The 12,298-nt window shown below is 38.9% G+C and overlaps 1 long non-coding RNA gene across 2 annotated transcripts in view; it reads right to left on the bottom strand.

Annotated features, from left to right (window-relative positions):
• The window catches only part of LOC133049283 (uncharacterized), a 248,542-nt gene that overhangs the window by 149,998 nt on the left and 86,246 nt on the right, over positions 1 to 12,298 (bottom strand). The window lies entirely within an intron of this gene.

The raw sequence follows: 12,298 nt of genomic DNA, 5'->3' as shown, positions 1-12,298 counted from the left end.
TTAAGTTCAGTCACCCAGTCGTGTCCGACTCTTTGCAACCCCATGGACTGCAGCACACCAGACTTGCCTGTCCATCACCAACTCCTGGAGCTTGCTCAAACTCATGTCCATCAAGTCGGTGATGCCATCCAACCATCTCATCCCCTTCTCCTCCTGCCTTCAATCTTTCCCAGCATCAGGGTCTTTTCTAGTGAGTCAGTTCTTCGCATCAGGTGGGCAAATTATTGGCGTTTCAGCTTCAGCATCAGTCCTTCCAATGAATAGTCAGGATTGATTTTCATTAAGGTGGACTGGTAGGAGCTTCTTGCAGTCCAAGGGACTCTCAAGAGTCTTCTTAAACACCACAGTTCAAAAGCATCAATTCTTCGGTGCTCAGCTTTCTTTATAGTCCAACTCTCACATCCATACGTGACTACTGGAAAAAACAGCTTTGACTAGATGGACCTTTGTTAGTAAAGTAATGTCTCTGTTTTTTAATATGCTGTCTGAGTTGATCATAACTTTTCCTTCCAAAAAGCAAGTGTTTTTTAATTTCATGGCTGCACTCACCATCTGAAGTGATTTTGGAGCCCCAAAAAAATAAAGTCTCACTGTTTCCATTGTTTCCCCATCTATTTGCCATGAAGTGATGGGACTGAATGCCTTGATCTTCATTATCTGAATGTTGAGTCTTAAGCCAACTTTTTCACTCTCCTTTCACTTTCATCAAAAGGCTCTTTAGTTCTTCTTCACTTTCTGCAATAAGGGTGGTGTCATCTGCATATCTGAGGTTATTGATATTTTTCCAGGCAATCTTGATTCCAGCTTGTGCTTTATCCAGCCCAGCATTAAGCATATACTCTGCATATAAGTTAAATAAGCAGGGTGACAATATACAGCCTTGACGTACTCTTTTGGAACCAGTCAGTTGTTCCACGTCCAGTTCTAACTGTTGCTTCTTGACCTGCATACCGATTTCTCAGGAGGCAGTTCAGGTGGTCTGGTATTCCCATCTCTTGTAGAATTTTCCAACAGTTTGTTGTGATCCACACAATCAAAGGCTTTGGCATAGTCAATAAGGCAGAAGTAGATGTTTTTCTGGAACTCTCTTTCTTTTTCACTGATCCAATGGATGTTGGCAATTTGATCTCTGGTTCTTCTGCCTTTTCTAAAACCAGCTTGAACATCTGGAAGTTCACGGTTCACATACTGTTGAAGCCTGGCTTGGAGAATTGTGAGCATTACTTTGCCAGCGTGTGAGATGAGTGCAATTGTGTGGTAGTTTGAACATTCTTTGGCATTGCCTTTCTTTACGATTGGAATGAAAACTGACCTTTTCCAGTCCTGTGGCTACTGCTGAGTTTTCCAAATTTGCTGGCATATTGAGAGCAGCACTTTCACAGCATCATCTTTTAGGATTTGAAATAGGTCAACTGGCATTTTATCACCTCCAGTAGCTTTGTTTGTAGTGATGCTTCCTAAGGCCCACTTGACTTTGCATTCCAGGATGTCTGGCTCTAGGTGAGTGATCACACCGTTGTGGTTACCTGGGTCATGAAGATTTTTTTTGCATAGTTCTTCTGTGTATTCAGATGACCATTATATCTACTACTGCAGCAGCAATACAAAACTAATATAGTGGCTTAATATTTGTAGACCAAATAAATGAATTAATCCACAGGTTGACCTTGTTTTTATGAACTGGACATGCATATCAAGGATAAAAATTGCAAAGATTTAATACTTCCTAGGTGGCGCTAAAGTTAAAGCACCTGCCTGCCAATGCAGTAAACGTAAGAGATGCGGGTTTGATCTTTGGGTAGGAAGATCCCCTGGAGAAGGAAATGACAACCCACTCATGTATTCTTGCCTGGAGAATCCCATGGACAGAGAAGCCTGGTAGACTATACAGTCCGTAGGATCACATAGAGTCAGACACGACTGAACCAACTTAGTACTGAACTCTCAGGTGATCTTCTGTGAGGAGCCAGTTTTCCATGGAGTTTGCTAAATCAGGAGTTTATGATTCAATGAGATTTACATCTATTTAATTTAGTTCTACACTGTATATTTCAACAAAACATATTTGCCTTTGGATCGATCTAATCAAAGGATCACAAAGACCCATGTACTGAGAGCTATGAGCTTAATTACACTTGTTTTTTCCTCTACTTGCTCTCATGGTCATGTAAAATCAAGCTTCAGATCAGGCTGATTGCCTCTGTCCTAAAAGAAGAAACATGTTTGTTCTTTAATGATGTCTAAATGAGTCTAAACACAAAAATAAGCTAGAAAGATGGGAGTACTGAAGATCCTCAGCAACATACTCCAGTGAACACGGTCATCCTCAGATACAATAGGCTAGTATCTTACATGCCCTAGAAATGAGAGCACTTTCCTTGCTGTAAAAAAAAAAAAAAAAAAAAATAGTCTTTGCTACAGTTGAAAGAGTGTGTTGTTTCTTTTGGTATATTTCTTTCTATTTAGCCAGAACCTTTTAAGTAAAATAATTATTAAAATATATTCTGGGGCTTCTAAATACGATTTTAAAAAATCTTAAAATGCACCATTTTTTAAAATCAAAGAAATATTTATCTGGCAAGTGCAAAACAGCTAAAAATGTAAGAGATCATTAGTGAATTCTCAAAATCAAAGATCCAGAGAAAATAAGAAGGACTAGAACAGAAGCATTTAAAGGAAAAAGTAAAAATTATCAAAGAGACAAGAGAGTATTTTAAAATACTGTATGAGCTTTTTTTTTTTTTTAATTCCAAGAAAGTTTATCTGCTGAAATTCCAATGTCAGGAGTTTAGAATGAAAGGAAGAAAACAAGGAAGGTACAGAGAAGGAAGGAAGAAAAAGAAAAGGAGGGGCATTGGGGGAGAATTAAGGCAGTTGTTTCAAGTAAAGTAAGAGGTGTTTTACATACTATTTTTTAAAATACCTGGGATGATTTTCTTCATGACAACTGTTACAAAGACTTTTCAAACCACTGCGTTTTAGTGACGTTAAAACAAAAGCTTAGTTCAATTCTTAACACCCAAATTTTTAATACTTCAACAGTTACTCTGTATCTATAGCACCTATTATCAAGCTGTCTGTGATATTATCAGCCCCATTTAGAGAAGATTTCCATCTTTAGTATCCAAAGTATCAATACCATGCATACATTTCCCCAAATCGACTGAACAGAATGACTGAGGTCATTGAGGGTTCTCCTGTGGGTACTAGAAGCTTACGCTGAATGAAAATAAAGCTGATGTCTTTAAGTACAAAGTGGGCACATAGGGAATGATTCAAAAGGAAAGGTGACTTGGCTTTTCTGTGACTAGGAAAATAATAAGATCCAGTGGGTTGCTGAGAGAATAGGAATGAATCAGTTGAAGACAGTGAGTGTAGTAGTAACTTGTAAGGAGGTTTGCTGCAGAAGGGAGCTGAGGAAACTTTGGATGAAAGTGTTTGCCTCCGTGTATAGCTTTCTCTGATGTGCTGATTTACATACTGGATTTGCTTTATCAGTTTTTACTATTTTGAGGGACTGGAGATTATGGTGATCATTAGTGCAATTCACTGAATATTTCTGGATCTCCCTTCAGAGCACATGGAAGGATTGAGCTTGCTCTCTCCCCACGTGACCAGTTGTGGGAGTGATGTGTGTCATCTTCAGGTGGAAGCTTGAAGAATTAGTGCAGAATTTTCTCTCCTGCACTAGCAAATAACCACCTTCAAAATAGGGTCTGCCCCATCAGCCTGGGTCCTGGCGTGAGGATGCATGAACCAGGGTCTTCAGTCAAGACCTGATAGCAGGTCATGTACCTAAGATATAAATCTTTGTGGCTAAAAGCCAATAGGTCTCAGGACTTTGTGTTACCACAGCATAACCTAGTCTAACTCAACTGACACAAGAACGAATCAAATATACTTATATTTTTAACGATATATCAAAAAAAAATTTAAAGACCCAATATACATTCAAGTTATCTAAATGTCACCTAAACTGAAGCTAACACCATATTTATCCCACCCACTGTAATAAATTACAAAAATTACATTCAAATGTCATCTCCTGAAGCTATTAATATAAGAAGTCTTATAGATGTTGAATTTCATTAACCTGATTGAATCTAACCCCCATTTAAGTGACAGTTTTAGGGAAAAAAATCTATCAGCTTGAAAGTAAGGATAGTCTTAAGTAAGGATAATAATAAAATATCATAGTTGGGAATTCCCTGGCTGTCCAGTAGTTAGGGTTCTACACTTTCACTGCTGTGGCCCGGCTTTAATCTTTGGTAAGGGAACTAAGATTCCACAAGCTGTGTGACCTGGCCAAAAATATACACATATCAGAGATTCTGTGTGTTTTTTTAGCTCGTTTAGGAACACTTGAAGGCCTCTTCTGCTTAAAAAAGAAAAGTAATGTGTCATGTTTATAAACAGTCACTGAATCTATTACTCCAGGGTAATTTTGGATCTTTCATATCTCAATCAGAACCAATTCAGATTAGGACAATATGAAACTTCCCTGAACCCAGGTTAAAAAAAGAAAGAAAAAAAAAATACTGAACATTGTAGGTGATCTTTTAAACAGGTACAACCATAATCATTCACCTTGACTATGAGAAAAATTTTGTCTCTCATCATGTTACACACAGACTAGTCCTTAATTATGTCAAAGATATAGACACAGAGACAAACATAGTCTTACAAAGTTTCAATGGATTTTTCATTCTCAGCAATGAGAAGATGCTGTTCGCTTTATGTGGTGCCCTTTGACATGGCATCGAGCTTTTCAAAATCATTCCTTGGCTGGTTTGGAATCATTTCCTTTTACCATTTTTGTACCAATGATAAAAACAAACAGTATTGGTGCAGTCATCGCAACCCCTTTAGGTTCTAAAAGCAATTTCCATTTATGGTATGAAGCTAGCAGTTTCACACCACAGGGGTCTGCTGCTTTTTATAATCTGCTTTTTATAATTCTTAGACACAGAATGGTGTCCATTTGCAAATCGCCCCCTTAGTGCTAACTTTCTCTCTGCTTAGTCTGTAAAAATTTTCCGCTAGAAGAACCAAAAGGCCACAAAGCCCTCATATTCTCTATGGGCGGGCAGCAATGTGGAGAGCAGAGTAGGGAGCTGAGTGTGTTTTGGCAGAGAGCCATGTGAAGAGACAATTCTTGGCTACATCGAGCTGCTCTGTATTTATCTGTGATTGAAAGATGTGTAAATCATAGATCCAGCAGAAGTGCTTACACACAGTAGTCACCTTGTAAAAATGAGTGATTCTATAGCTTTTATTTGACATTGTTCTTATATAGACATATGAACAACTGTAGTGAAAATACCAATTTAAAACACAGCTGTGACACTTGCTTTATGCTCTTGGAAAAATCATTTCATTGCTTATCTGACAACTCACTTCCAACACATGTCTCTTTATTTTTCTTTCAAATTCCTCCTTTCTTTACTTTTATCTTCCACCTTTAAAACTGGAGACCTGGTGGAGGTGGTTTAGTCACTAAGTTACGTCGGACTCTTGGGACACCATAGACTGTAGCCCACCAGGCTCCTCTGTCCATGGGACTCTCCAGGTAAGAATACTGGCGTGGGTTGCCATTTCCTTGTTCAGGGGATCTTCCTGACCCAGAGATCAAACCCGAGTCTCCTATACTGCAGGCCATTTCTTTTTCACTGAGCAGCAGGGAAGCCCAAAACTGGAGATCTAGTAGAGGGTCATAATCTTCATTTCTCCTGGGCAAGAGATTGTGTTCCTAAGTGTCTGAATGGTGTTTCTTGTTATTAGGATTATGCTATTATAATAAAACAGATAGAGCTTGGACTCTAGATCAAGACTGTCTGGGATCTCCTATTATCTGTTACTCTCTGGTTGTGCAACTTTATCACTTATCTTTATCTCATCTCCTTATATGTTCCTATGAAGATAAAACTATTTAATAAATGTAAAGATTTTAGAAAAGATTCTTGCACATAGTAACTGGTATTTATGTTTTCCATTGTTACTCATAGAAAAAAGAACAACTCACTGCAGTCCATTGGTTCCAAGAAAAAGTCATTATAGTGGTAAGTTTATGCTGCAGGAAAAGGGCATGGCAACCCATTCCAATGTTCTTTCCTGGAGAATCCCATGGACAGAGGAGCCTGGCGGGCTGCAGTCCACAGGGTTGCACAGAGTCAGACATGACTGAAGCAACTTAGCATGCATGCAATGCAAGGTTATTCTGAAGACCTTCAAATTTCCAAGAACAAAAGATTCAATTACAAGCCAGTTGAGAGAGCCACTACTTGAAGAGAGAAGTTAAATAGCATTCCAACCTTATACACCTTTATCTACCTAATAAAAACTCTAATCGTTAATGTCTTGATCACCTTCTACCACAGTTCTCTGGACTTGAGGCCATGGAAGCTCACTGAAATAAAGCCTTTATCTGCATAGCCCCATCTAATCACAATTCTCACAAGGTATGTAAAAGGAGCACCATCACTTCAGTTCAGTCGCTCAGTCATGTCCGACTCTTTGCGACCCCATGGACTGCAGGACACCAGGCCTCCCTGTCCATCACCAACTCTCAGAGTTTACTCAAACCCATGTCCACTGAGTCGGTGATGCCATCCAACCATCTCATCCTCTGTCGTCCCCTTCTCCTCTCACCGTCAATCTTTCCCAACATCAGGGTCTTTGCAAATGAGTCAGTTCTTCACATCAGGTGGCCAAAGTATTGGCATTTCAGCTTCAGCATCAGTCCTTCCAAAGAACACCCAGGACTGATCTCCTTTAGGATGGACTGGTTGGATCTCCTTTCAGTCCAAGGGACTCTCAAGAGTCTTCTCCAACACCACAGTTCAAAAACATCAATTCTTCAGCTCTCAGCTTTCATTATGGTCCAACTCTCACATCCATACATGAATACTGGAAAAGCCATAGCTTTGACTAGATGGACCTTTGTTGGCAAAGTAATGTCTCTGCTTTTTAACATGCTGTCTAAGTTGGTCATAACTTTTCTTCCAAGAAGCTAGTGTCTTTTAAAGAGCACCACAGCCACCTCTAAAGACCTATACACACTTGGCAATGCAACAACTCACAGAGCAGAATTAGCAATTTCCATGAAGTAAAAATGACATATTAAGTTATTATTGTCGAACCCTTCAGAAGTCACAGTTAGAAGCAGAATACTGCTAATTCTGCTTAGCAATATTGCTTAGCAGAATATTGCTAACTAACATTCTTAATGTTATAAACATTAACTGATTTTATTCATTCAGTTACTCAACTTAAAAATGAACTCATCAAAGACAAATTTTGAGACCTCCATTTTAAATAGGGAAGAACTCAGTAATTAATATCATATCTGTCATTGAGGAAACCAATGGTTCTTTTATTTAATTTCTTCAAAACAACAAAAAACTAACAAGACAGTGAACAATTTCCTGATTAAAAAACCTAAGGAATTGAGAAACAGAAAGATCAGCCGGTCACTCAATGTTTCTTTATCCTGAGGTCATTTGTTAATTGCTGAGGCTGGGAGGAAACAGAGGAAACAATAGCTGACTTTATTTTTCTGGGCTCCAAAATCACTGCAGATGGTGACTGCAGCCATGAAATTAAAAAACACTTACTCCTTGGAAGGAAAGTTATGACTAACCTAGACAGCCTATTAAAAAGCAGAGACATTACTTTGCCAACAAAGGTCCATCTAGTCAAGGCTATGGTTTTTCCATTGGTCATGTATGGATGTGAGAGTTGGACTGTGAAGAAAGCTGAGCGCCTAAGAGTTGATGTTTTTGAACTGTGGTGTTGGAGAAGACTCTTGAGAGTCCCTTGGACTGCAAGGAGATCCAACCAGTCCATCCTAAAGGAGATCAGTTCTGGGTGTTCACTGGAAGGACTGATGCTGAAGCTGAAACTCCAGTACTTTGGTCACCTGATGCGAAGAGCTGACTCATTGGAAAAGACCCCCCTGATGCTGGGAAAGATTGAGGGCAGGAGGAGAAGGGGATGACAGAGGATGAGATGGTTGGATGGCATCACCGACTCAATGGACATGGGTTTGAGTAAACTCCGGGAGTTGGTGATGGACAGGGAGGCCTGGCATACTGCGGTTCATGGGGTTGCAAAGAGTCGGACATGACTGAGCGACTGAACTGAACTGAACTGAGGCTGGGAGGAGATCATCATTAACAGAGTAGCACTTTTGCAGACTACTGGAACTGTCAAAGCCCAGAATTCAAAATTTGAACCTTTGATAAACCAGACCCCAATTTCAGCCCCCTCCAAGAATTGAAATTAGCTGAATGAATAGGTTTTGCATAAGATTAGACATAGCTAAAGAAAGAATTCATGAACCAAAAAATAGATAATAAAAAATTATTAAGAAAGTAAAGAAACAGACAAAGAAATGAAAATGCAGCATAGAGAGACAGAAAATATAGTGAACAGAAGGATAGGTCAGAGAAAATGAAATAAAGGCATTAACAAAAGGTATACTTAATCCCTAGAACTAAGGAGAAACATCAATTCACAGAACCAAGAATCCCAAGAGATCACCTGCAGTATAAATGAAAAGATATCCATATCTATACATCATAGTAGAGAAAAACAGATAATTAACATAGTCTCACCCCACAAGGCACTTACAACCTAAAAAGTTAGGCATCAGGGTAGGACGTGTACCAGCCACGAGCCAGCCTTATTTTAAGGTTTGGTCTTGTTCTTGATGTTGCACCATTAAACTTTACACACAAATCACTTTTCCCCCATTTTACTTAGATGCAAAAGAACAATTTCACTTTTACTTAATCCAGGATACAACAGTGAATCCACAGGAAATGTCCACCTCCCCTGGCCTCCCTCAGTTCCACAGGGACACTCGGGGCAGCAAATAAGAATCTGAGAAATCTAAGAAGCCCTCATCAGTTCTCAACAATGTAAAAGTATCTCACAGCCTACTTTCATGCCAGCAGTCAGAAGGGGGAGTTTACAAACAGACACCCCCACCACACACACATATAATCATTTCTGAGGGAAACACGTGAGCTTCCTCCGTGTCTCAGGGGTAAAGAATCTGCCTGCCGAACAGGAGACACATGAGATGCTGATTCGATCCCTGGATTGAGAAGATCCCCTGGAGGAGGGCATGGCAACCCACTCCAGTATTCTTGCTCAGAGAATCCCCATGGACAGAGGAGCCTGGCAGGCTACAGTCCACAGATTTGCAAAGAGTGGGATGTGACTAAAGCGACTGAGCACATACGGGGGAGACACAAAGATGGCATTTCTACTTAACCAGTAATATCCAGTGCATTTCTCTTAACAGAATGCTTCAACTTAGTAGAGTATACATTCAAAATGCATATAATATTTTTACTTCCAAATAGAAAACAAAAACCAAGTCTTGTAATTCCATAGTTATTAGTACCTAGAAGAATACACACAAGAAGCAGTATTTATTATAGTATAATATGAAATTTATCATTCTTCTCCCAATCCAATGATTTAATAGGGAGCATGATGTAATGGACCAAGACAAAGTTTAGTTCCAGTCTCAGTCCTGTCATTTATTGGCTGTGTGGTCATGTATGGGTTTCTTATCCTCCTCTCTGGGCCTCCATTTCCTTGCCAATGTATTGATGCAGTAGACAACAGTGGGACTGAGTATGTGGCATATACTCCTGACCTACCACTTCAAGTATCTTTCCCCCAATTATCTATAATGCTCTCCATCACTATATGTTGTAATAGACCCTGGAGCCTAAATACTTGGGTTAAAATCCTGGTACTTACACTTATTATATGATCATGGGCAAGTAAGTTAAATTCCTCATGCTTTACTTTTCTAAACTATAAAATGAAGATGATTATAGCATTTAACTTTTAAGGTTGTTGCAAATGTAAATGAGTAAACATCTGTAAAGTGCTTAGAACAAGGCTTGGCACATAGTAGGCACTCAATTGCATTATTATTACTATTAGCTATAATTATTAGGTTGAGTGATGAAATTGCTATTCTTAAGAAGATAGTACTGATTTCATATAGTTCACATAATATTGTATGTTCCTGCCGCATGTCACCTCTGAGTACCTGGCCAAAACTGAACTAATGAATCTCTTCCCAGGCATTTTTTTCTTTCTTTTTTTTTTTTTTTTTGAGTAACAGCAGTTATGCTGAAAGATATAAAGCTCAGGAGTCATTAGCAACAATGCTTCCATTATGGAGAGAAAACCAGAAATAAACAGGAGAAAGAAAGAGAGGGGGAGGAAAACTAAGTCCACAAACAGAACAGTGATGATAGACAGTATCCTGATGGCCTTGAGATCTAAGTCTATCCAGCTGTCTGCAGAGCCCAGCTGCAGTCACAGCTGGTTTATTCTGAGATAACCTGGCATACGTGTGTGCACGCATGCTGTCACTTCAGTCACGTCCAGCTCTTTGCGACCCCATGGACTGTAGCCCGCCAGGCTCCTCTGTCCTCTGTGGGATTCTGCAGGCAAGAATCCTGGAGTGGGTTGCCATGCCCTTCTCCAACCTGGCATACTTCTCCCTACAAATTAAGCTTTCTGCTTAAACTTTTTCAAACAAATTTTCTCTTTCTTAGAACAAGAGAGCTCCAACAAATATACTGTGTTTATAAGCTTAAAATAATCACATCTATCATGGAGGATTTTGAGCTTATTGAAGGAATGGATATAATGTATGTGATGATTCATTCAAAGTGTCTGGCATGAGAGAAAACATGGTGGCTTATATTAATTCTTTCACTCTAATCTAAATTATCTGGTACACATGTTGTGAAAGACAGACAAATACAGAGGCTTAGATTATACCAGATGAGATGCAGATGTGATTCAAGACAGTTGGAATAAAACCTTTTGCCTGGCCATTTTTTAATAAAATTTCCAAGAAAGCATATCTCCAAGTTCTAGCTCTGTGAAAGTTTTCCAACTGCAAGCTTTCCCAAATAGATTAATCAGGCCTTTATTATGAAATGAAATTCATCCAACTCCAAATTGTGCTTATGTTAAGGCTTTGTTCCAATTCATCTAATTTCTTTCCTTTTTAAAAAGACTTCCTAAGACTCCTTGGCTTCCCTGGTGGCTCAGTGGTAAAGAATCCTCCCGCCAATGCAAGATACGTGAGTTTGATCCCTAGGCCAGGAAGATCCCCTGGAAAAGGAAATAGCAACCCTCTCTAGTATTCTTGCCTGGGAAATCCCATGACCAGAGAAGCCTGGTAGGCTACAGTCCATAGGGTTACAAAAGAGTAGGACAGGACTTAGTGACTAAACCACAACAACAAACAAAACTGCTTACCTGTTACTTACTTCTAGTCTTTGCCTTTGTGTTCCATGTTTTTTTTTTTTTTTATCCCAAGAACCTTCAGAAAAAATCATCCTGATATGTATTTTGCCTTCTTCATTGGTCTGACTCCTAATCAGGAGTTTAGGAGTTAATGCAATTAACAAGGCATTCCTTTGGAATTAATCATTGCATTTAGCAAAGTCACTAGATACAAGATCAGCATTATATTTCAAAGCAACTTTATGTCTTTATAATAGCAACAAATTTGTATAAAATAAATTTAAGAAATCACATTTACCATGACAATGTTAAACATGAAACATTAAACAATAAATGTAATTTCAAAAACTATCACAAACTCTACACAAAGATGATATAACATTTTTAGGAAAAATTAAACAAGACTTAAATAAATTTTCATAATTTGAAACACTGAATTCTCTCCAAAATGATCACTGCAACCCCCTTAAATAAAAGGTCCTCAGATTACATTTTATGGAAATGTATACAGTTAATCTAAATGACCAAGAATAACTGAGATAATTTTAAATAAGAATAAAGGTGAAAGATTTTTAGTTCTATAATGTTGCTATTGTAGTTGCTAAGTCTTGTCCAACTCTTTGGGACCCAATGGGCTACCCTTCTAGGCAACCTGGTACACAGAATTTTCGAGACAAGAATACAGTAGTGGGTTGCTATTCCCTTCTGCAGGGCATCATCCTGATCCAGGGATCAAACTTGAGTCTCCTGCACTCCTGCTTTGCAGGTGGATTCTTTACTCCTGAACCACCAGGTAAGGCCCAAAGTTTTATAATAAAGCTATGCTAATTAAGACCATGTGGTATTAGCAAAAGGGTAGAGAAGGTCCAGAACAGAAACTGCAGAACTAGAACAAAAGAGAAAATCCAGAAAAACACCCAGGCATTTAAGGACACTTGACATTACAAAAATGGTACTGCAAAAAGTGATACTGGGAAAGGATGGACTTTTCAGTAGATGATCCTGA

This window comes from Dama dama, chromosome 30 (assembly GCF_033118175.1).
Source record: "Dama dama isolate Ldn47 chromosome 30, ASM3311817v1, whole genome shotgun sequence".
Classification (NCBI taxonomy): domain Eukaryota; kingdom Metazoa; phylum Chordata; class Mammalia; order Artiodactyla; family Cervidae; genus Dama; species Dama dama.
The sequence above is the reverse complement of the archived record's forward strand: the minus strand, read 5'-3'. Positions and strand labels throughout refer to the sequence as shown.